This window comes from Lissotriton vulgaris, chromosome 4_1 (genome assembly GCF_964263255.1).
Source record: "Lissotriton vulgaris chromosome 4_1, aLisVul1.2, whole genome shotgun sequence".
NCBI classification, from domain to species: Eukaryota; Metazoa; Chordata; class Amphibia; order Caudata; family Salamandridae; genus Lissotriton; species Lissotriton vulgaris.
This window is the reverse complement of record NC_141691.1, coordinates 537,191,980-537,213,477: the sequence shown is the minus strand read 5'-3', so window position 1 is coordinate 537,213,477 and position 21,498 is coordinate 537,191,980. Positions and strand designations below refer to the sequence as shown.

Below are 21,498 nucleotides of genomic sequence, written 5' to 3'. Positions count from 1 at the left end.
TAATGATCATCTTTGACTGAAGAATATTAAAACATTCTACATTTCCAAACTACTACATCCATTTCTCTGTCTCTCACATGGGTGGCTCCAAAGAGCAATGGTTGGCACTTTGGACTTTGCATGCAAAGGTACCAGTCCAATTCTTTGAGGTACTTCTTTACTACTCTTGACCTTTTCCATTTCTGTCATCTTTGTTTATTGATAGCTCCAATCCAACACCAGTAGGTTGAAAGAGACAAATATTGACTCCTTTCAAAATGTCCAACAGCTTGAACAAATTACAGAAATACGAACTTTATAATACATTTACATCACATTCCCAGCAAAATAGTGTGACATTACAAAATCCTATCCTGTTTTTCTCAAATGCGTTTCAGAGGGCTGATTCCCAGCATTCCTTTTTGAAGATTTCCACATTATTGATAAGGCGAATATAGCACATTTTGAAAGAGATGTTTTCTTAAATCAAACCTAGAGAACCACAATGACGGTATCATTCAGATAGTAGAAATGTTTTTTGTATATTAGTATGGAAATTGTGAAATAAAACATTTCTCATGCTGATTTTCAACAGTCGATCTGCAATCATGAAATATAAGCTTTTGCTTGGAGGCCTCAAAGGTACTGATCTAATTTTCTTTTTTACAATTATTCACAGATCGTATGATATGCTTTGTACAAATCAACTATGTTGTTAGATCAAAATTGATTAAAAAGTGACTATCTCAATTTCGGGGCATATTGAAGAGGAAGGAGAAGAAGCTCATGTTTCAAATGCGGAGAGGCAATAACTGTTCATTATTTTCACCTCTATTAATTATATGTATTTTTATAATGTATATATTTATATTTTCCGATAAATATACATAGACATATAGCGATATATAGGGAGATACATACATATAAGTTGATACGTACAAGTTTATAAGTAAATGAGATGTTTTTCCAATTAATACTTCTAAGAACTGAATGGAATTTTTTTTTTAATGTTTAGATAAGTCCCACTGAACTTTGTACTTAGATCCCTGTTTTCAGACTCCAGGTTGACAAGCATAACACCATCAACCCACCTGTACCAGGTTGAGCTTTCCGTTTTGACAGAAGAGATTGCATTCACGGGGAAATCTTAATTTTTATTGCAAAATCTTATCTCACATAAAAAGTACTGTTCAACAGAGTCATAGCGTTACTTGAGTCCTTTGTGCAACATACATCCCTAACATAGTTCAATGGGCAAAAGTTGAACAGAATAGAAAAGTAATACAATTCTGTTTGTCTTTGACTGTAGAAAATAAAAAATGTGAAATGTCCACATTGCTGCAGCAATTTGCTCCCTTGTCACATGGGAGGTTCCATGGTGTAATGGTTAGCACTTTGGACTTTGAATCCAAAGATCTGAGTTCAAATCTCGGTGGGACCACTTTCATGACTTATGACGAAATCTTTTTCTGTCAAGTGTATTCATAAATATCATAAATCTAACACGGGTAGAGGGAAACATTAATTTATTGATTGTATTTTAAAAGTCTATTTGATGTGAGCAAATTATAGAACTTTTAGAAAACATGGAAATTAAATGGCTCAAAATAATGAGACATTTTGTGAGCTGACTCTGTTTTCTCAAACTCATCACAAGGGGCTGATGCAAGATATTACTTGTTTAAATCTTACTGTTATTGATAAGGGGAACAAGGAACTTTTTTAATTGGAAAACCTTCATTAAAAGAAACTTGAGGAATCAAATTGTGTATTTTGGGGACAGAAGAGATGAACTTTCAAATAACAATCTTCTTGAAATTCAGACACACAGATATTTACACTCTGTTTTTCTAAAGTAAATCCATAACCATTAAGTAGAATCTTTCGAAAGAAATGTCAAATGTATTAATCTGAATTCCTCTTTCAAAGAAATGCACAATTAAATGCACTGTGTAAGTCAAGAATGTTGTCAGATACGAAATACAGCAAAATAAACTATCTTATTACTGATCATACAGATGAGAAAGAAAAAGAACCTCTTGCTTAAATTGTGAACGGGAAAGAACAGTTTTTAGTTTTCAGCTTCTGTATTTATGTTTATGATTAATTCATTTCTTTATATTGTATTATCGCTATCTAGATGGATATAGCCATGTATACATAGATACATACTTATATGTTGATAAGCTTCAGTATAAAACTTTGACGTTATGTTTTTCCAAGTCCAAATTCTAAGAAATTAGTGAAATATTAAATCTCATAATTCAAGCAGGTCCCACCGAGATTTGAACTCGGATCGCTGGATTCAGAGTCCAGAGTGCTAACCATTACACCATGGAACCCCTCCATACATGAGGGATTTTTCCATTGAGACAAAAAGAGCGCATCAGTGCGGGGGCTTTTCTTACATTGATGAAAAGATATCTCAGTTGAATGCTCATAGTGTAAAGAGCGATAATGTGATTTGATTCTTTTCAGCTACATTCTCCATAACAGTGTTAAATGTGCAAACGTTTATCAGGACATGCAATTTACAAAATAATGATCATCTTTGACTGAAGAATATTAAAACATTCTACATTTCCAAACTACTACATCCATTTCTCTGTCTCTCACATGGGTGGCTCCAAAGAGCAATGGTTGGCACTTTGGACTTTGCATGCAAAGGTACCAGTCCAATTCTTTGAGGTACTTCTTTACTACTCTTGACCTTTTCCATTTCTGTCATCTTTGTTTATTGATAGCTCCAATCCAACACCAGTAGGTTGAAAGAGACAAATATTGACTCCTTTCAAAATGTCCAACAGCTTGAACAAGTTACAGAAATACGAACTTTATAATAATTTTACATCACATTCCTAGCAAAATAGTGTGACATTACAAAATCCTATCCTGTTTTTCTCAAATGCGTTTCAGAGGGCTGATTCCCAGCATTCCTTTTTGAAGATTTCCACACTATTGATAAGGCGAATATAGCACATTTTGAAAGAGATGTTTTCTTAAATCAAACCTAGAGAACCACAATGACGGTATCATTCAGATAGTAGAAATGTTTTTTGTATATTAGTATGGAAATTGTGAAATAAAACATTTCTCATGCTGATTTTCAACAGTCGACCTGCAATCATGAAATATAAGCTTTTGCTTGGAGGCCTCAAAGGTACTGATGTAATTTTCTTTTTTACAATTATTCACAGATCGTATGATATGCTTTGTACAAATCAACTATGTTGTTAGATCAAAATTGATTAAAAAGTGACTATCTCAATTTCGGGGCATATTGAAGAGGAAGGAGAAGAAGCTCATGTTTCAAATGTGGAGAGGCAACAACTGTTCATTATTTTCACCTCTAATAATTATATGTATTTTTATAATGTATATATTTATATTTTCCGATAAATATACATAGACATATAGCGATATATAGGGAGATACATACATATAAGTTGATACGTACAAGTTTATAAGTAAATGAGATGTTTTTCCAATTAATACTTCTAAGAACTGAATGGAAAAAAAATCGTAAAGTTTAGATAAGTCCCACTGAACTTTGTACTTAGATCCCTGTTTTCAGAGTCCAGATTGACAAGCATAACACCATCAACCCACCTGTACCAGGTTGAGCTTTCCGTTTTGACAGAAGAGATTGCATTCACGGGGAAATCTTAATTTTTATTGCAAAATCTTATCTCACATAAAAAGTACTGTTCAACAGAGTCATAGCGTTACTTGAGTCCTTTGTGCAACATACTTCCCTAACATAGTTCAATAGGCAAAAGTTGAACAGAATAGAAAAGTAATACAATTCTGTTTGTCTTTGACTGTAGAAAATAAAAAATGTGAAATGTCCACATTGCTGCAGCAATTTGCTCCCCTGGCACATGGGAGGTTCCATGGTGTAATGGTTAGCACTTTGGACTTTGAAGCCAAGGATCTGAGTTCAAATCTCGGTGGGACCACTTTCATGACTTATGACGAAATCTTTTTCTGTCAAGTGTATTCATAAATATCATAAATCTAACACGGGTAGAGGGAAACATTAATTTATTGATTGTATTTTAAAAGTCTATTTGATGTGAGCAAATTATAGAACTTTTAGAAAACATGGAAATTAAATGGCTCAAAATAATGAGACATTTTGAGAGCTGACTCTGTTTTCTCAAACTCATCACAAGGGGCTGATGCAAGATATTACTTGTTTAAATCTTACTGTTATTGATAAGGGGAACAAGGAACTTTTTTAATTGGAAAACCTTCATTAAAAGAAAACTTGAGGAATCAAATTGTGTATTTTGGGGACAGAAGAGATGAAATTTCAAATAACAATCTTCTTGAAATTCAGACACACAGATATTTACACTCTGTTTTTCTAAAGTAAATCCATAACCATTAAGTAGAATCTTTCGAAAGAAATGTCAAATGTATTAATCTGAATTCCTCTTTCAAATAAATGCACAATTAAATGCACTGTGTAAGTCAAGAATGTTGTCAGATAAGAAATCAGCAAAATTAACTATCCTATTACTGATCATAGAGATGAGAAAGAAAAAGAACCTCTTGCTTAAATTGTGGATGGGAAAGAACAGTTTTTAGTTTTCAGCTTCTGTACTTATGTTTATGATTAATTCATTTCTTTATATTGTGTTATCGCTATCTGGATGGATATAGCCATGTATACATAGATACATACTTATACGTTGATAAGTTTCAGTATAAAACTTTGACGTTATGTTTTTCCAAGTACAAATTCTAAGAAATTAGTGAAATATTAAATCTCACAATTCAAGCAGGTCCCACCGAGATTTGAACTCGGATCGCTGGATTCAGAGTCCAGAGTGCTAACCATTACACCATGGAACCCCGCCATACATGAGGGATTTTTCCATTGAGACAAAAGAGAGCGCATCAGTGCGGGGGCTTTTCTTACATTGATGAAAAGATATCTCAGTTGAATGCTCATAGTGTAAAGAGCGATAATGTGATTTGGTTCTTTTCAGCTACATTCTCCATAACAGTGTTAAATGTGAAAACGTTTATCAGGACATGCAATTTACAAAATAATGATCATCTTTGACTGAAGAATAATAAAACATTCTACATTTCCAAACTACTACATCCATTTCTCTGTCTCTCACATGGGTGGCTCCAAAGAGCAATGGTTGGCACTTTGGACTTTGCATGCAAAGGTACCAGTCCAATTCTTTGAGGTACTTCTTTACTACTCTTGACCTTTTCCATTTCTGTCATCTTTGTTTATTGATAGCTCCAATCCAACACCAGTAGGTTGAAAGAGACAAATATTGACTCCTTTCAAAATGTCCAACAGCTTGAACAAGTTACAGAAATACAAACTTTATGATACTTTTACATCACATTCCTAGACAAAATAGTGTGACATTACAAAATCCTATCCTGTTTTTCTCAAATGTATTTCAGAGGGCTGATTCCCAGGATTCCTTTTTGAAGATTTCCACACTATTGATAAGGCGAATATAGCACATTTTGAAAGAGATGTTTTCTTAAATCAAACCTAGAGAACCACAATGACGGTATCATTCAGATAGTAGAAATGTTTTTTGCATATTAGTATGGAAATTGTGAAATAAAACATTTCTCATGCTGATTTTCAACAGTCGATCTGCAATCATGAAATATAAGCTTTTGCTTGGAGGCCTCAAAGGTACTGATGTAATTTTCTTTTTTACAATTAATCACAGATCATATGATATGATTTGTACAAATCAACTATGTTGTTAGATCAAAATTGATTAAAAAGTGACTATCTCTATTTCGGGGCATATTGAAGAGGAAGGAGAAGAAGCTCATGTTTCAAATGTGGAGAGGCAACAACTGTTCATTATTTTCACCTCTAATATTTATATGTATTTTTATAATGTATATATTTATATTTTCCGATAAATATACATAGACATATAGCGATATATAGGGAGATACATACATATAAGTTGATACGTACAAGTTTATAAGTAAATGAGATGTTTTTCCAATTAATACTTCTAAGAACTGAATGGAAAAAAAATCGTAAAGTTTAGATAAGTCCCACTGAGCTTTGTACTTAGATCCCTGTTTTCAGAGTCCAGATTGACAAGCATAACACTATCAACCCACCTGTACCAGGTTGAGCTTTCCGTTTTGACAGAAGAGATTGCATTCACGGGGAAATCTTAATTTTTATTGCAAAATCTTATCTCACATAAAAAGTACTGTTCAACAGAGTCATAGCGTTACTTGAGTCCTTTGTGCAACATACTTCCCTAACATAGTTCAATGGGCAAAAGTTGAACAGAATAGAAAAGTAATACAATTCTGTTTGTCTTTGACTGTAGAAAATAAAAAATGTGAAATGTCCACATTGCTGCAGCAATTTGCTCCCCTGGCACATGGGAGGTTCCATGGTGTAATGGTTTGCACTTTGGACTTTGAATCCAAAGATCTGAGTTCAAATCTCGGTGGGACCACTTTCATGACGTATGACGAAATCTTTTTCTGTCAAGTGTATTCATAAATATCATAAATCTAACACGGGTAGAGGGAAACATAAATTTATTGATTGTATTTTAAAAGTCTATTTGATGTGAGCAAATTATAGAACTTTTAGAAAACATGGAAATTAAATGGCTCAAAATAATGAGACATTTTGTGAGCTGACTCTGTTTTCTCAAACTCATCACAAGGGGCTGATGCAAGATATTACTTGTTTAAATCTTACTGTTATTGATAAGGGGAACAAGGAACTTTTTTAATTGGAAAACCTTCATTAAAAGAAAACTTGAGGAATCAAATTGTGTATTTTGGGGACAGAAGAGATGAACTTTCAAATAACAATCTTCTTGAAATTCAGACACACAGATATTTACACTCTGTTTTTCTAAAGTAAATCCATAACCATTAAGTAGAATCTTTCGAAAGAAATGTCAAATGTATATGGCTGAGATACCCGCCACCCCCTCTCAACACAATCCCCAAAAGGAGGGAAACCGGAAACAGTTCTTGAAGTTTTTGGAAGTGGGAGGGAGTGACCCTCCCGGCCGTATTTATTAAAACAAAAATTTAAAAACATTTAAACATTAATGTACAATTTCATACCACATTGCGATGTTTGGCTAACCTTAACAGATTCTCTAATACAGAGGTTCTCCTAGCCGAACTAACATCCTACAAAACATTTACTTGAAATATTGAAATTGTACATCCTAACGTTTAAGGGCCAACGGCAAGGTCGTAACCGGTGTCAAGATCCCTAACCAGACATACCCCCCCCACTTGGGAGGGGCGCATTGCTCCGTGAAATGCTAGCGTAAAAGCGGCTCGGAACAGCACCGCCTCAAACTGAGATGAACATGTGGCGGGGAGTGTGGCCAACAACTGGGACAATCTATCCAAACCTATCGGGCGCCTTTCATCTACTCTGCGACCCTCAAGGCGTTGCCACCCACGCAGCGCTTTCTGTACAACGAAAGACGCTGTTGGGTCCTGGATAGCGTGTGCTCTGGCAACAAAGGAAATGGCAGCACGATGCCTCTGGGCCGTAGCCACCGATTTCCCAGCCCTCGTGACCCCAAAGTCGCTCTCTTTCATTCCCCAAAAAGGCTAAATAGGCCCGAAACGCCCCTTCGTATGACTTCCTCGTCCTTGGTGCTAGACTCTCTCCCACGAGGTGACGAAGTTCGGGGCACCGAGAGACCAGAGAGCTTCGGTAAAGGGTGCCGGCTCTGGGTCCGCTGAGGGGAGGAAACCCGAAAAAACCTGCATTTGAAAACGAGACAGTGCGTCAGCCGCCTGATTCATCACCCCTGGAACATGCTTTGCTCTGAATAGCACGTTCAATTGCATACACAGTAAAACAATTTCCTTAAGCAGTCTTAACATCAGTTTACAACGTGCTGCCTGACTATTGATGCACTCGACCACGGTCATATTGTCAGACCAAAATATGACAGAGTGATCTTTGAACCCATCGGGCCATGTTCTCAAGGCCACCCAGATGGGAAACAGTTCCAGGAAAGCAATATTACTCGTCAGCCCATTCTCATGCCACCATGTCGGCCATCTTTGTGCCGACCATTTCGTGCCGAAGATGGCGCCAAAACCTATGCTTCCTGCCGAATCTGTCCATAGCCCCAGCTCTTCAGAAGACACGGCTGGTTCATTCCAGACGATTCTACCATTGAAATCCGCCAAAAATGCTAACCAAATACGCATGTCCTGGCGGATCTCGGCCGATAGTCTCGTGCGATGATGGCCCTCTTTAAGGCCGACCATCGCTTGGGCAATTGAACGGGAAAAGGGGCGGGCCATTGGTATTACCCTCAAGGCAAAATTCAACTGTCCCACCACCTGCTGTAATTGTTGCAGCGTAACTTTTGATGCATTTATACACATTTGTAGCGCAGCCCTGAACTTCGACACTTTCTCAGCTGGCAAACGGAAACACCCCTCAATGGAGTCCAACTCGATCCCCAGAAACTCGAGGCAAGTCGTAGGACCCACTGTTTTTCCCGGCGCCAATGGCACACCAAACTGTTTCATTAACACACAAAATTCGGCCAAGGCCCGGCCACATTCAAGACCCCCGGCTGCCCCAAGAAACAGAAAATCATCGAGGCAGTGCATTACATCTTGGAAACCTGTTTTCTTTGTGAAAACCCATTGTAGAAAACTACTGAATTTCTCGAAATAAGCACAGGATATAGAGCACCCCATTGGCATACACCTATCCATGTAATAACAACCCTGAAACATGAATCCTAGGAGACGCTGGTCGTCTGGGTGTACCGGGAGCAATCGGAACGCTGACTCGATATCTGACTTCGCCATCAGCGCCCCAGGCCCCAGGCGATTCAAAATGGCTACGGCCTCATCGAAGGATGAGTACCGCACCGAACACACTTCAGGATCGATTGCATCATTTACGGAAAGACCTCGTGGAGCTGATAAATTATGAATCAGTCGGAACTCACCGGGGTCTTTCTTGGGGACTACCCCTAAGGGAGAACAAACAAAATTCTGGACCGGGGGTATACTAAACGGGCCGGCGACCCGACCTCGAGTCACCTCTTTCCGGATCTTATCCTGTACTACGGTCGTATGCTGCAGGACGGAAAGTTGATTTTTACACTTATCCACACCTTGAAAGTCCCCTACCGGGATGCGGAAACCATACGAAAAACCGTTCCGCAGCACCCCAGCAGAAGTACGATCCGGGTAGTCACTGAGCCAAGGAATCATCGCCAGGGTATCAATCGGAGTGGGTAAAGGCGCCCCTCGGACTATATTAGACCTGTTTGGCACCTCCTCTCCCCCCGTTATCACCCGTTCTGGCTCTGCACGAGGTCTCAGGATGGGACGACCCACAACCACTACATTCATGTTTGAATTTACACGATCCCTGGGGTCTAGTACATTTACCTCTGTTGTAATTAAAGCAGAAACCCCTTTTTCCGGTATTGCCGGTAGGTTTCGAGTGATCGTCGGCACCCGTACCTGATCGAAAGGGCGTCCCCGCATATTGCCGGGAGGATTCGCCAACATTACTTCCCACCAACGGCATTCTCAACATTCCTGACTCCTTCATTTTATCCCAAGTCAATGCATCGTAACAATCCCAGGTTAAACTTTTATTATGCTCCTTTTCCTTTCTGAACAGATTATCGTAACAGAACCAATGATTACCCTGGTGCGATGTCGAGTACCCCATGATTCGTGATTGATAGATTGGGAACTCGGAAAGCAACTCAGGTCTACGTTCCCCCAAGATTGATGTAAAGATTCCCCAAGCATTGCCCCAATTGCCGATATTCTCATTCACTTTAAAGGCGGCCATTTTTGCGCGCCAAACACTCGGATGCATGAGATCCTTCTGACTCTTTACATGCTCTACCTCATAATGATCAACAAGCAATGAAAAAATGTTCACATACTCCCCCGCCCAAATCTTTTCCTTAATAGCCAAAGGAACATGTTGCCCCAACTTTTCTCTCCGAGAGGGTGTTGACTCATCCCTCGCGATCGGCAATGGCCGCTTACCTGCACCTGACGCTGCCTCTGTGGTCGCAATCGTCCCTGGTGTCTTGTCCCCTACTGCAGCCGGCACGGGCACCTTGGCTGCTTCCCGTTTCTCCCGCAATTACTTTATCAGCGCCTGCGCATCGACAGCCGTGGCGCCCTCGTTACCTTTTCCCAACCACGCTGCCAATTGTGCCGCCAGCTCGGGCGGCATATCATCCCCGGACACGGGGGTGACCACAACGGGAATCGGATTCCCCTCCTCCGACACGGGAGTTGGAGCCTCGAGCGGGGCACTGGGACCCGGGATGTCTTCACCCGCTGCCCCCCTCCTGGGCCTCTTGTTTTTCCCTCCCGGGGCTGCTCCCGCCAAAGGACGTTTTGGACCCCTTTCCTCATTCTTGTCCACCCGCTTCTTTAGCTCGGACATCTCCTTCATGAGAGCACGCAGCATCTGGTCGGTATTCATGCGCTTTCCCACCTTCTTCGGCATTCTCCAACGAAGTAACTGCAAAACAAACAAGAACGATTAAAACGCTCAAAATTGGCTCTTCGTTCCGTCTCGAGCTCACGTGCAGCGAGGAGGTGCAGCTTCAGAGCACAGGAACAAGAGGATGTCTTCTGGTCTTGCGTCCCTTTTTATCCATCTTCAGGGCGGGCGTAAACCCGCCCCTGCCTGCCCCGAGGGCGTGGCCGGCCGCGTCAGTGTCTAGGCCAGCCCACTCTAGGGCGGGAAAAAGCGCGCCCCGGCTACGCCGCTTCGGGCATACCAGCCGAGACGCGCCTCCCGCCCAAAATGGCTTCCTGGGGGGATCGAGGCACTCAGCCATACGTTCGGGGGGACCGAGTGGTCGCCCCTTTCCATTAATCTGGAATTCCTCTTTCAAATAAATGCACAATTAAATGCACTGTGTAAGTCAAGAATGTTGTCAGATAAGAAATCAGCAAAATTAACTATCCTATTACTGATCATAGAGATGAGAAAGAAAAAGAACCTCTTGCTTAAATTGTGGATGGGAAAGAACAGTTTTTAGTTTTCAGCTTCTGTATTTATGTTTATGATTAATTAATTTCTTTATATTGTATTATCGCTATCTAGATGGATATAGCCATGTATACATAGATACATACTTATATGTTGATAAGCTTCAGTATAAAACTTTGACGTTATGTTTTTCCAAGTCCAAATTCTAAGAAATTAGTGAAATATTAAATCTCATAATTCAAGCAGGTCCCACCGAGATTTGAACTCGGATCGCAGGATTCAGAGTCCAGAGTGCTAACCATTACACCATGGAACCCCTCCATACATGAGGGATTTTTCCATTGAGACAAAAGAGAGCGCATCAGTGCGGGGGCTTTTCTTACATTGATGAAAAGATATCTCAGTTGAATGCTCATAGTGTAAAGAGCGATAATGTGATTTGATTCTTTTCAGCTACATTCTCCATAACAGTGTTAAATGTGCAAACGTTTATCAGGACATGCAATTTACAAAATAATGATCATCTTTGACTGAAGAATATTAAAACATTCTACATTTCCAAACTACTACATCCATTTCTCTGTCTCTCATATGGGTGGCTCCAAAGAGCAATGGTTGGCACTTTGGACTTTGCATGCAAAGGTACCAGTCCAATTCTTTGAGGTACTTCTTTACTACTCTTGACCTTTTCCATTTCTGTCATCTTTGTTTATTGATAGCTCCAATCCAACACCAGTAGGTTGAAAGAGACAAATATTGACTCCTTTCAAAATGTCCAACAGCTTGAACAAATTACAGAAATACGAACTTTATAATACATTTACATCACATTCCTAGCAAAATAGTGTGACATTACAAAATCCTATCCTGTTTTTCTCAAATGCGTTTCAGAGGGCTGATTCCCAGCATTCCTTTTTGAAGATTTCCACACTATTGATAAGGCGAATATAGCACATTTTGAAAGAGATGTTTTCTTAAATCAAACCTAGAGAACCACAATGACGGTATCATTCAGATAGTAGAAATGTTTTTTGTATATTAGTATGGAAATTGTGAAATAAAACATTTCTCATGCTGATTTTCAACAGTCGATCTGCAATCATGAAATATAAGCTTTTGCTTGGAGGCCTCAAAGGTACTGATGTAATTTTCTTTTTTACAATTAATCACAGATCGTATGATATGCTTTGTACAAATCAACTATGTTGTTAGATCAAAATTGATTAAAAAGTGACTATCTCAATTTCGGGGCATATTGAAGAGGAAGGAGAAGAAGCTCATGTTTCAAATGTGGAGAGGCAACAACTGTTCATTATTTTCACCTCTAATAATTATATGTATTTTTATAATGTATATATTTATATTTTCCGATAAATATACATAGACATATAGCGATATATAGGGAGATACATACATATAAGTTGATACGTACAAGTTTATAAGTAAATGAGATGTTTTTCCAATTAATACTTCTAAGAACTGAATGGAAAAAAAATCGTAAAGTTTAGATAAGTCCCACTGAACTTTGTACTTAGATCCCTGTTTTCAGAGTCCAGATTGACAAGCATAACACCATCAACCCACCTGTACCAGGTTGAGCTTTCCGTTTTGACAGAAGAGATTGCATTCAGGGGGAAATCTTAATTTTTATTGCAAAATCTTATCTCACATAAAAAGTACTGTTCAACAGAGTCATAGCGTTACTTGAGTCCTTTGTGCAACATACTTCCCTAACATAGTTCAATGGGCAAAAGTTGAACCGAATAGAAAAGTAATACAATTCTGTTTGTCTTTGACTGTAGAAAATAAAAAATGTGAAATGTCCACATTGCTGCAGCAATTTTCTCCCCTGTCACATGGGGGGTTCCATGGTGTAATGGTTAGCACTTTGGACTTTGAATCCAAGGACCTGAGTTCAAATCTCGATGGGACCACTTTCATGACTTATGACGAAATCTATTTCTGTCAAATGTATTCATAAATATCATAAATCTAACACAGGTAGAGTGAAACATTAATTTATTGATTGTTTTTTAAAAGTCTATTTGATGTGAGCAAATTATAGAACTTTTAGAAAACATGGAAATTAAATGGCTCAAAATAATGAGACATTTTGTGAGCTGACTCTGTTTTCTCAAACTCATCACAAGGGGCTGATGCAAGATATTACTTGTTTAAATCTTACTGTTATTGATAAGGGGAACAAGGAACTTTTTTAATTGGAAAACCTTCATTAAAAGAAAACTTGAGGAATAAAATTGTGTATTTTGGGGACAGAAGACATGAACTTTTAAATAACAATCTTGAAATTCAGACACACAGATATTTACACTCTGTTTTTCTAAAGTAAATCCATAACCATGAAGTAGAATCTTTCGAAAGACATGTTAGATGTATTAATCTGAATTCCTCTTTCAAAGAAATGCACAATTAAATGCACTGTGTAAGTCAAGAATGTGGTCAGATAAGAAATCAGCAAAATTAACTATCTTATTACTGATCATACAGATGAGAAAGAAAAAGAACCTCTTGCTCAAATTGTGGATGGGAAAGAACAGTTTTTAGTTTTCAGCTTCTGTACTTATGTTTATGATTAATTCATTTCTTTATATTGTATTATCGCTATCTAGATGGATATAGCCATGTATACATAGATACATACTTATACGTTGATAAGTTTCAGTATAAAACTTTGACGTTATGTTTTTCCAAGTACAAATTCTAAGAAATTAGTGAAATATTAAATCTCATAATTCAAGCAGGTCCCACCAAGATTTGAACTCGGATTGCTGGATTCAGAGTCCAGAGTGCTAACCATTACACCATGGAACCCCGCCATACATGAGGGATTTTTCCTTTGAGACAAAAGAGAGCGCATCAGTGCGGGGGCTTTTCTTACATTGATGAAAAGATATCTCAGTTGAATGCTCATAGTGTAAAGAGCGATAATGTGATTTGATTCTTTTCAGATACATTCTCCATAACAGTGTTAACCCCTTCCATGCTGGTGACGAACCCCAGCCGTCATGCACTACGGTGCTCGTGTGCTGATGACGGCTGGGGTTCGTCATGGCCCGCCCCTGTTCGTTTGTTTACCGCATGGGGGCGGAAACGGGCCAGCAGGGAAGGGGTTAAATGTGCAAACGTTTATCAGGACATGCAATTTACAAAATAATGATCATCTTTGACTGAAGAATATTAAAACATTCTACATTTCCAAACTACTACATCCATTTCTCTGTCTCTCATATGGGTGGCTCCAAAGAGCAATGGTTGGCACTTTGGACTTTGCATGCAAAGGTTCCAGTCTAACTCTTCAGGGTACTATTTTATTACTCCTGACCTTTTCCATTTCTGTCAACTTTGTTTATTGGTAGCTCAAATCCAACACCAATAGGTTGAAAGAGACAAATATTGACTCATTTCAAAATGTCCATCAGCTTGAACAAGTACCAGAAATACAAGCTTTATAATACTTTTACATCACATTCCTACACAAAATAGTGTGACATTACGAAATCCTATCCTGTTTTTCTCAAGTGCATTTCAGAGGGCTGATTCCCAGCATCTGTTTTTGAAGCTTTCAGCGCTATTGATAAGGCGAAGATAGCACAGTTTGAAAGAGAAGTGTTCTTAAATCAAACCTAGAGAACCACAATGATGGTATCAGTCAGATAGTACAAATGTTTTTTGTATATTAGTATGGAAATTGTGAAATAAAATATTTTTCATGCTGATTTTCAACAGTCGATCTGCAATCATGAAATATAATCTTTTGCTTGGAAGCCTGACAGGTACTGATCTCATTTTATTTTTTTTAAGTATTCACTCATCGTATGATATGCTTTGTACAAATCAACTATGTTGTTAGATCAACATTGATTAAAAAGTAAGCATGGTCGGAACATCCGTTCCGCTCGCGGATTTTGCGGATTTTCTGTAAATTCGCAATCCGCGAACGCTCGCGAATTCACCAAAAATCCACAAATTCCACGCAGCGGATTTTTTTTTCTTGTTGATACAATTTTGCGGCGTGCGGCGTTCACTTACCGTCATTCAGCATTTGCCGAGTTGTTTTTCTCGATATTTTGCAAGTGCTGCGCCATTTTGGATCTTGCTGCGGGATCCCGCGGGAGTTTGGCGACCGCGATTACGTAATCACAGCTTGCCACCTTGCACAGCACGCATCTCGAGAGTTCGCAATTGCGAACACGTAGATGCGGCGAGCAGCAACAATCTTGCATGTGCGAAATTACAAAATTTGAAATTCTGCACAAGAAATCCACCAGCAAGCAGCATACAGCTTCTGAAAATGATGATTTTTATCAGAATAACTCCTCAGGTTGACATTTGCCTGCAGTTTCTTTTGCAAGGAGTCCATTTTTTGGGGGGAGGGTGGGAGGAAGAAAGTGCTCCACAGTCTCCAACTTCCTGTCCAGCAGGCTCCTCCCAGTTCTTTCTTTATGTGCTGGTCACTTTCATTCGGATTCTTGACCTGGAAGGATACTTTTTGTGGATGCTGCTGTATGTTTGGATTTGAGGCCTTTTTGACTTTCTTTGGATCACTTTTGGATTAGAAATTTCAAAAGTAAATTTGTTTGGGGTATTACAGTTGCTGCAACTACAATTTTGGCATTTTTGGGCTGTTGTTGTGGCCTTTTCACCAGGGGTAGTGAGTGGTGCATGGGCCTAGTCTTTCTGTGGGGTGTCTTGAATTTAAACATCAAAAGTTGATGTTTCATCTGATGATGACGAGGAGGAAGAAGACATGTCAAACACTTCACTTACACCCAGCCTTTGAGGTGCTCTTTGGGGTGTTCCGGGTGTTTTTGGGTGAGTTTTGGGGTCTGGGAGCATTGCTGGGACAGTCTAATTTTGATTGCATTGGCTTTTCTGGAAGTCCGTGGTGGAAAACGGGAGTTATGACCTAGCTGCACAGCCTGCTTGGACCGAAGGCCGATAAATATTGTAAGTATGAGATTTTCCTTTTTGGCTGTTTGGAGGTGTTGTGATATTTTGCGGGTGGGTTGGCGGGTCTTGGGGCATTGCTGGGAAGGTCTAATACCGGATAGAAGTGGTTTGGACAAAATCCATGCTGAATTTTGTTTTTGCTATTTCTGACATTTTGCTCAATGTAGCGTTTTCGGGGGCCTGTTTGGGGGGCTTCCTGGTGTTTGTGGGTGGGTTTCGGGGTCTGGGAGCACTGCTGGCTATGGATAGTTTTGATTGCAAGAGGTTTGAAGCAAATCCATGGTGGCAGAGGGGAGTTAGGGCCTAGCTGCAGAGCGCTCGTGGAGTGATTTTGGAAATTGCCAGGAAAATGACTAAGTCCCCATTTTTGTACTTTTGCTTTTTGGCTGTTTGGGGGTCTTCTACTAGTTTTCGCCTGGGTTGACGGCTCTGAGCCCATTGCTGGGAAGCTCTAATACCGGATAAAAGTGGCTTGGACAAAATCGGAGGCGAAAATATTTTTGCGTTTTTGCTGACTTGCTTGCCTTTTAGGTGCCCTTTGGGGGAGTTCCGGGTGTTTGTGGGTGAGTTTTGGGGTCTGGGAGCACTGCTGGGACAGTCTAATTTTGATTGCATTTGCTTTTCAGGAAAGCAAATGATCCATTTAGCATATCCTGGTGTTTTCGCTACGCTACGAGCAAGAGTATTCCTGTAACCAACACATTTCTGATCTACCCATGGCATCCATCTTAGATCATGGCAGCCATTTTGTGTTTCTTGCCCTCACATACGCAATAACCTCTGATCACTTCATTTCAATTAAGGACACGTAGCCTTAGCCGGAGATTCACCTCTCTAGTGACACGTGCACCTTAGACCAGAACACGCTGTAGCTGCATGACTCGACAAAGGCTACCTCCTCTGCCCGAGGCCAGCCCTGCTGAACTGGTTCTCGTGTCCGTTGGCCTGATCACGATTAGGCGGCCGAAGCTGGTAGCCTTGCCCATTTACAACCCACAAACATCTCTTATCCTGCTTTTCTATCTTCTGCACCTGGCTCTGCTCCTTTCCTTCTGGGCCTTTATTAGGGGGAGGTAACGAAATTTACGATGAGGCGGTCCGGGTCCTGAATGAAAAGTTGACATGAGATTATGATGGAAAAGTGGGAACCTCTCATTCGTAATGTTGTATCATCAGATATTGTCAACGATTCCTGTGCAACGACAAATATTTATTGTTTAGGACACAAAGGTTTGGGAATGTAGTAACATGTGAAGAATTTGCCCGAAGCCCAATTTTCAGTATATAAGGAGCAGCCCTCTTTGTACAAATCGAACAGGCTCCTAGATACTGGCCATGCGTAGTTTCTGTGACTTCTGTGTCCCTGCAGTAATAAACCTTTGGTCTTTGACGCCACCATCGAGAAGCCCGTGTTTCTGTTTATTTGCGCACCAAGACAGGTGGAACTCCGGGGTCTTCGGGTGTTGTTCCCTGATACCTCTGGACGGAACCAAAAAAGTCCAGAACTCCAATTGGCGCCCAACATGGGGCGACGTCATTCGGTACCGGTCCAAAAGCCTGAAGAGTTCGAGAAGCTTCGTGTGAAGATTCCTGAGGGAGGCGCCCCACTTCATCGATCCCGGCATATCGCAAAAGTGGCCCGAAGTTCTCTTCCACGAGGGTTCCCGTTCAGGACGGCTGCAGTGGGCCGTTGCCTTGACCGTCGCCCTGTCTTGGACCCGAGGTGCAGTCCTTAGTATGGCGAAACGTGACAGGTTTCTCCTTGGTGACGTCTTCCGTGCCTCAGTTAAGTATTTAGTGGTTGCTAGCTGGTTACTTCGTAAGGGTTGTTAAAATCCTTTTTGGTTCTTGGTTTGGTTTGGTTTCGTAAGATTATCGCTGGTTGTTCTGGTTACGATAATCTATTTGGTTTAGTTTGGGTATCGATACATCAGTTCGCTTTTGGTAGGCCTAAGTTCTTGGTTCAGGTGCACATATCTGTTTCTTGTTTTGTCTGTTTTGTGTTCCGGATTGCAAAATGGTAAGTCGGAGAAACTGTATGTTGTCTTGTTTTGGTTGCAACAGTGATTCACGATTGGAGGACTCATGTCTGGTTCCTCCGATTGGGACTCCTCTATATGATCTTTACTGTAAGCATGGTGTGGGTCCTATATCGTATAATGAGGTATGGGTCCGCTACACTGAAAAGGATGGTGTCCTTAGTTGGCCACTGCATGGTAGTTTTGAACCCGAAATCCTTGATAATTTAGAAGCGAAATTGTTTAGGAAGAAAGCCCGGCCGGCAATGTTTGATTCTTTCCGTTATTGGCGAAAAGAATCTAAACAGAGAGAGATTAAAAGGTTGAAGAAAGAACAGAAAGAGCAAGAAGAGTTGACTTTAGAGCAAGCGGCTAAACAGCTGCAAGTTAACGAGTCTGAGAAGGCCATAGAGGTGGCCATTAAAGAGCATAACTTAGCGATTGACAAGTGCTATCCTGCCTTGCCATCGAAAACAACTAAGATACTGGAGGACTCCGAGAACGATCCTCTGTTGTCTTATCTGTTAAGGCCACCTCCACCGTATGCACAAGGTGCTACGGCTCCACCTGTACCGAATGTTCAATTGCCGGTTGCTGGACAACCTGGCATTCCTGCTCTTGCCCCTTTTTGGGCTGTTGTTGTAGCCTTTTCACCAGGGGTAGTAAGTGGTGCATGGGCCTAGTCTTTCTGTGGGGTGTCTTGAATTCAAACATAATGGAGGGCATGGGATTGTGCTGATTTTTCTGTGTTTTTCGATTTTTTGGGGTGTTCATGGGGCCAGGCCATGTGGGTGGGGGCCATTTTGAGTGCTGTTACAGGCAGGCCATGTGCTGGGAGGTAGGGGGCCATTTTGAATCCAGGCAGGGTTCTTAGGTCTGCAACAATTTTGCCTAGGTTTCAACCATTATAGCCAGGGGTAGTGAGTGGTGCATGGCCCTAGTCTTTCTGTGGGGTGTCTTGAATTTAAACATCATGGATGGCTTGGGATTGTGCTGATTTTTCTGTGTTTTTCGTTTTTTTTGGGATGTTGTTGTGGCCTTTTCACCAGGGGTAGTGAGTGGTGCATGGGCCTAGTCTTTCTGTGGGGTGTATTGAATTCAAACATCATGGAGGGCATGGATGGCATGGGATTGTGCTGATTTTTCTTTGTTTTTCGATTTTTGGGGGTATTCATGGGGACAGGCCATGTGGGTGGGGGCCATTTTGAGTGCTGGTACAGGCAGGCCACGTGCTTTTTCTGTGTTTTTTGATTTTTTGGGGTGTATAACTGAACTGATGTTCCTCTGTCTCCCATTGCTTTTAGGTGCACAAGACTCAAGAGAACCACCAGTGCCAGGAAGAAGTCCTGCAGCGGTGTGTGTATGCAGCATAACGTCACGCGATGTCACGTCTGGCCACAGACAACCACAGACAACTCTGCAACTCGTGCAACTGCGGCCTGCTGTTCTGACCTCTGAAGAAGATGGCCGCAAAAAAGTTCCCCGTAGCTCCTCTAGCAAGAAAGTTGCCAATAAAGAGCAGAAGAAGCAAGTTACCAAGGAGACTGGTGTGCCGCCCGCCACATTTTTTGGGAGTAAAAAAAAAAGTATGCCTGCAGCAGCGGCGGGATCTGCTGGGGACCAAGCTGGGAGCAGCACCCCCACTCCATTGGGCTCAGTGCCAACACCACCACCATGCTAACTTAAGTCCAAGCCCTTGAGTGCTGCAGAGGCACTTAGTCTAGTTGTTCAATCACCATCGACCAGTGATGTTGGCTCATCGCAAGAAAGTAGCAGCAATGTCCCTCAATCAACACAGGTTGTTGTAACTCATCTGACGAGTATTGAACAACCACAGCTGCAACAACAACCACATGTGCAAGTACAAGCCCAAGTACTTGTGGAAGGAGAGGCAGCGAAAGGAGATGCGCAAGCAGAGGTGCATGGAGGGTCACAAGTGCCCCCAATTGTTGTTCCTTGAGAAGCCGGGGCACATCAGGAAATCGACAATCAAGCCGAGGTATCATTTGAGGAAGCCACTCCTCCTGATGATCATTCATTGTCTTCCACATCCCTAGCAAGGAAGATATCAAGGATGGTGTCTACATCTTCTTCAAGCACACCTCCTTCTGATGATACAGATCAACATTGGGAACCAGCACCACTGCCGTCTGAGAGTGAGGCACACCATGATCTGACAAAGGTAGTTAAGCGTAAAAGGAAGCTCGTTCAAAGTCTCATAGTTATGGAGTGTGATGAGGCTCAACAAGAAGTGGCGGATACTGCTGCTGATGAAGACTATCACTACGATGACCCAGTCATCATAAAGGTCACTGCAGCCCCAGCGGGCATGCAGCAAACAGACATTTTGACCCTAGCCCGAGAAGCTGCTAAGCGTGATGATGTTGTCGACGAGGAGGCAATGGAAACACCACAATCATTGGAGTTAACTAGTACACCAACACGTACCACTTCCATATTTCTTCCTCGCCAGAAGGGACCTCCATCCACCTCGACCTCAATTAGTGGTGGTGAAAGTGCACAAAGTACTAAAGTTCGGCAATCCACATCCTCCACTGCATCTGGCATTAGAAGCATGACCGCAGCCTCCTCCGGCCCCCACAAACATTTCAAGTCCGCAGTTTGGGACTTCTTTAGTGTTTGCCCAAAAAGGAAAACTTTGCCATTTGTAGCATTTGTAAGCTTGCAGTAAGTCGTGGTAGGTTTGGTACCAACTATGGTACCGGAGGCCAGAGAGGTCATCTTAAGAGAGAGCACGCTGTCCAATGGTTTGCTCACCTAAAGGAGATCAAGGAAGCCCGAATTGCAAGTCAAGAAAAAGTTGATGTTTCATCTGATGATGACGAGGAGGAAGAAGACATGTCAAACACTTCACTTACACCCAGTACCCCTGTCAGCAGCACACGCCATGTGAGCCACACTAAGAGTGTGGGAGAGAGTGAGACACCAATGCGAAAAAGTTCATCAGCGAGCGTAACTGGGTCGAAGAAGTCATCATAATCATCATCCCAGAAATGCATGGTCCAGGGCAACATTCAAACCATGTTGTTTTCAGAGGCTCCATATGATCGCAACCACTCACTGACGCGTCTGTATAACACTAAGCTGGCTAAAATGCTAGCTCTGGACCTTCTCCCTTTTTCTTTGGTAAAAGGGGTTGGTTTTCTAGAATTAGTGGCAGCGCTCTGCCCTAAATGGAAGGTTCCTAGCCAGTTCTATTTTGCCAGAGTTGCGGTTCCAGCACTACATGAAGATGTGCTGGAGGTGATTGGGGCAGCTTTGCAGAAGAGTGCTGTTCACGCTATACATCTGACAACAGACATGTGGACCAGTGGCGCAGGTGCTGATTACATGTGCATCACTGCACACTGGGTCTCTTTTTCAGGGGTTAAAGCAAAGCTAAACGCAGGTGTTGACCCGGACCAAGTTATTAAAGCTGCTCGGAAACATGCAACACTAGCCATGTTTGGCTTGGAGAAACGTCACACAGCAGAAAATATTTTGAATGAGTTTAACACA

The 21,498-nt window shown here is 41.3% G+C and overlaps 5 non-coding genes across 5 annotated transcripts; 3 read left to right on the top strand and 2 right to left on the bottom strand.

The window, feature by feature from the left end:
- The first annotated feature begins 1,348 nt into the window (after positions 1–1,348).
- On the top strand, positions 1,349–1,420 carry TRNAQ-UUG (transfer RNA glutamine (anticodon UUG)). Its single transcript has one exon. It is a non-coding gene; the product is annotated as a tRNA-Gln (tRNA).
- An 829-nt stretch (positions 1,421–2,249) lies between these two features.
- On the bottom strand, positions 2,250–2,321 carry TRNAQ-CUG (transfer RNA glutamine (anticodon CUG)). The gene has a single exon. It is a non-coding gene; the product is annotated as a tRNA-Gln (tRNA).
- Positions 2,322–4,767: 2,446 nt separating this feature from the next.
- On the bottom strand, positions 4,768–4,839 carry TRNAQ-CUG (transfer RNA glutamine (anticodon CUG)). Its single transcript has one exon. It is a non-coding gene; the product is annotated as a tRNA-Gln (tRNA).
- Positions 4,840–6,386: 1,547 nt separating this feature from the next.
- TRNAQ-UUG (transfer RNA glutamine (anticodon UUG)) lies at positions 6,387–6,458 on the top strand. The gene has a single exon. It is a non-coding gene; the product is annotated as a tRNA-Gln (tRNA).
- A 6,394-nt stretch (positions 6,459–12,852) lies between these two features.
- On the top strand, positions 12,853–12,924 carry TRNAQ-UUG (transfer RNA glutamine (anticodon UUG)). Its single transcript has one exon. It is a non-coding gene; the product is annotated as a tRNA-Gln (tRNA).
- The last annotated feature ends 8,574 nt before the right edge of the window (positions 12,925–21,498 follow it).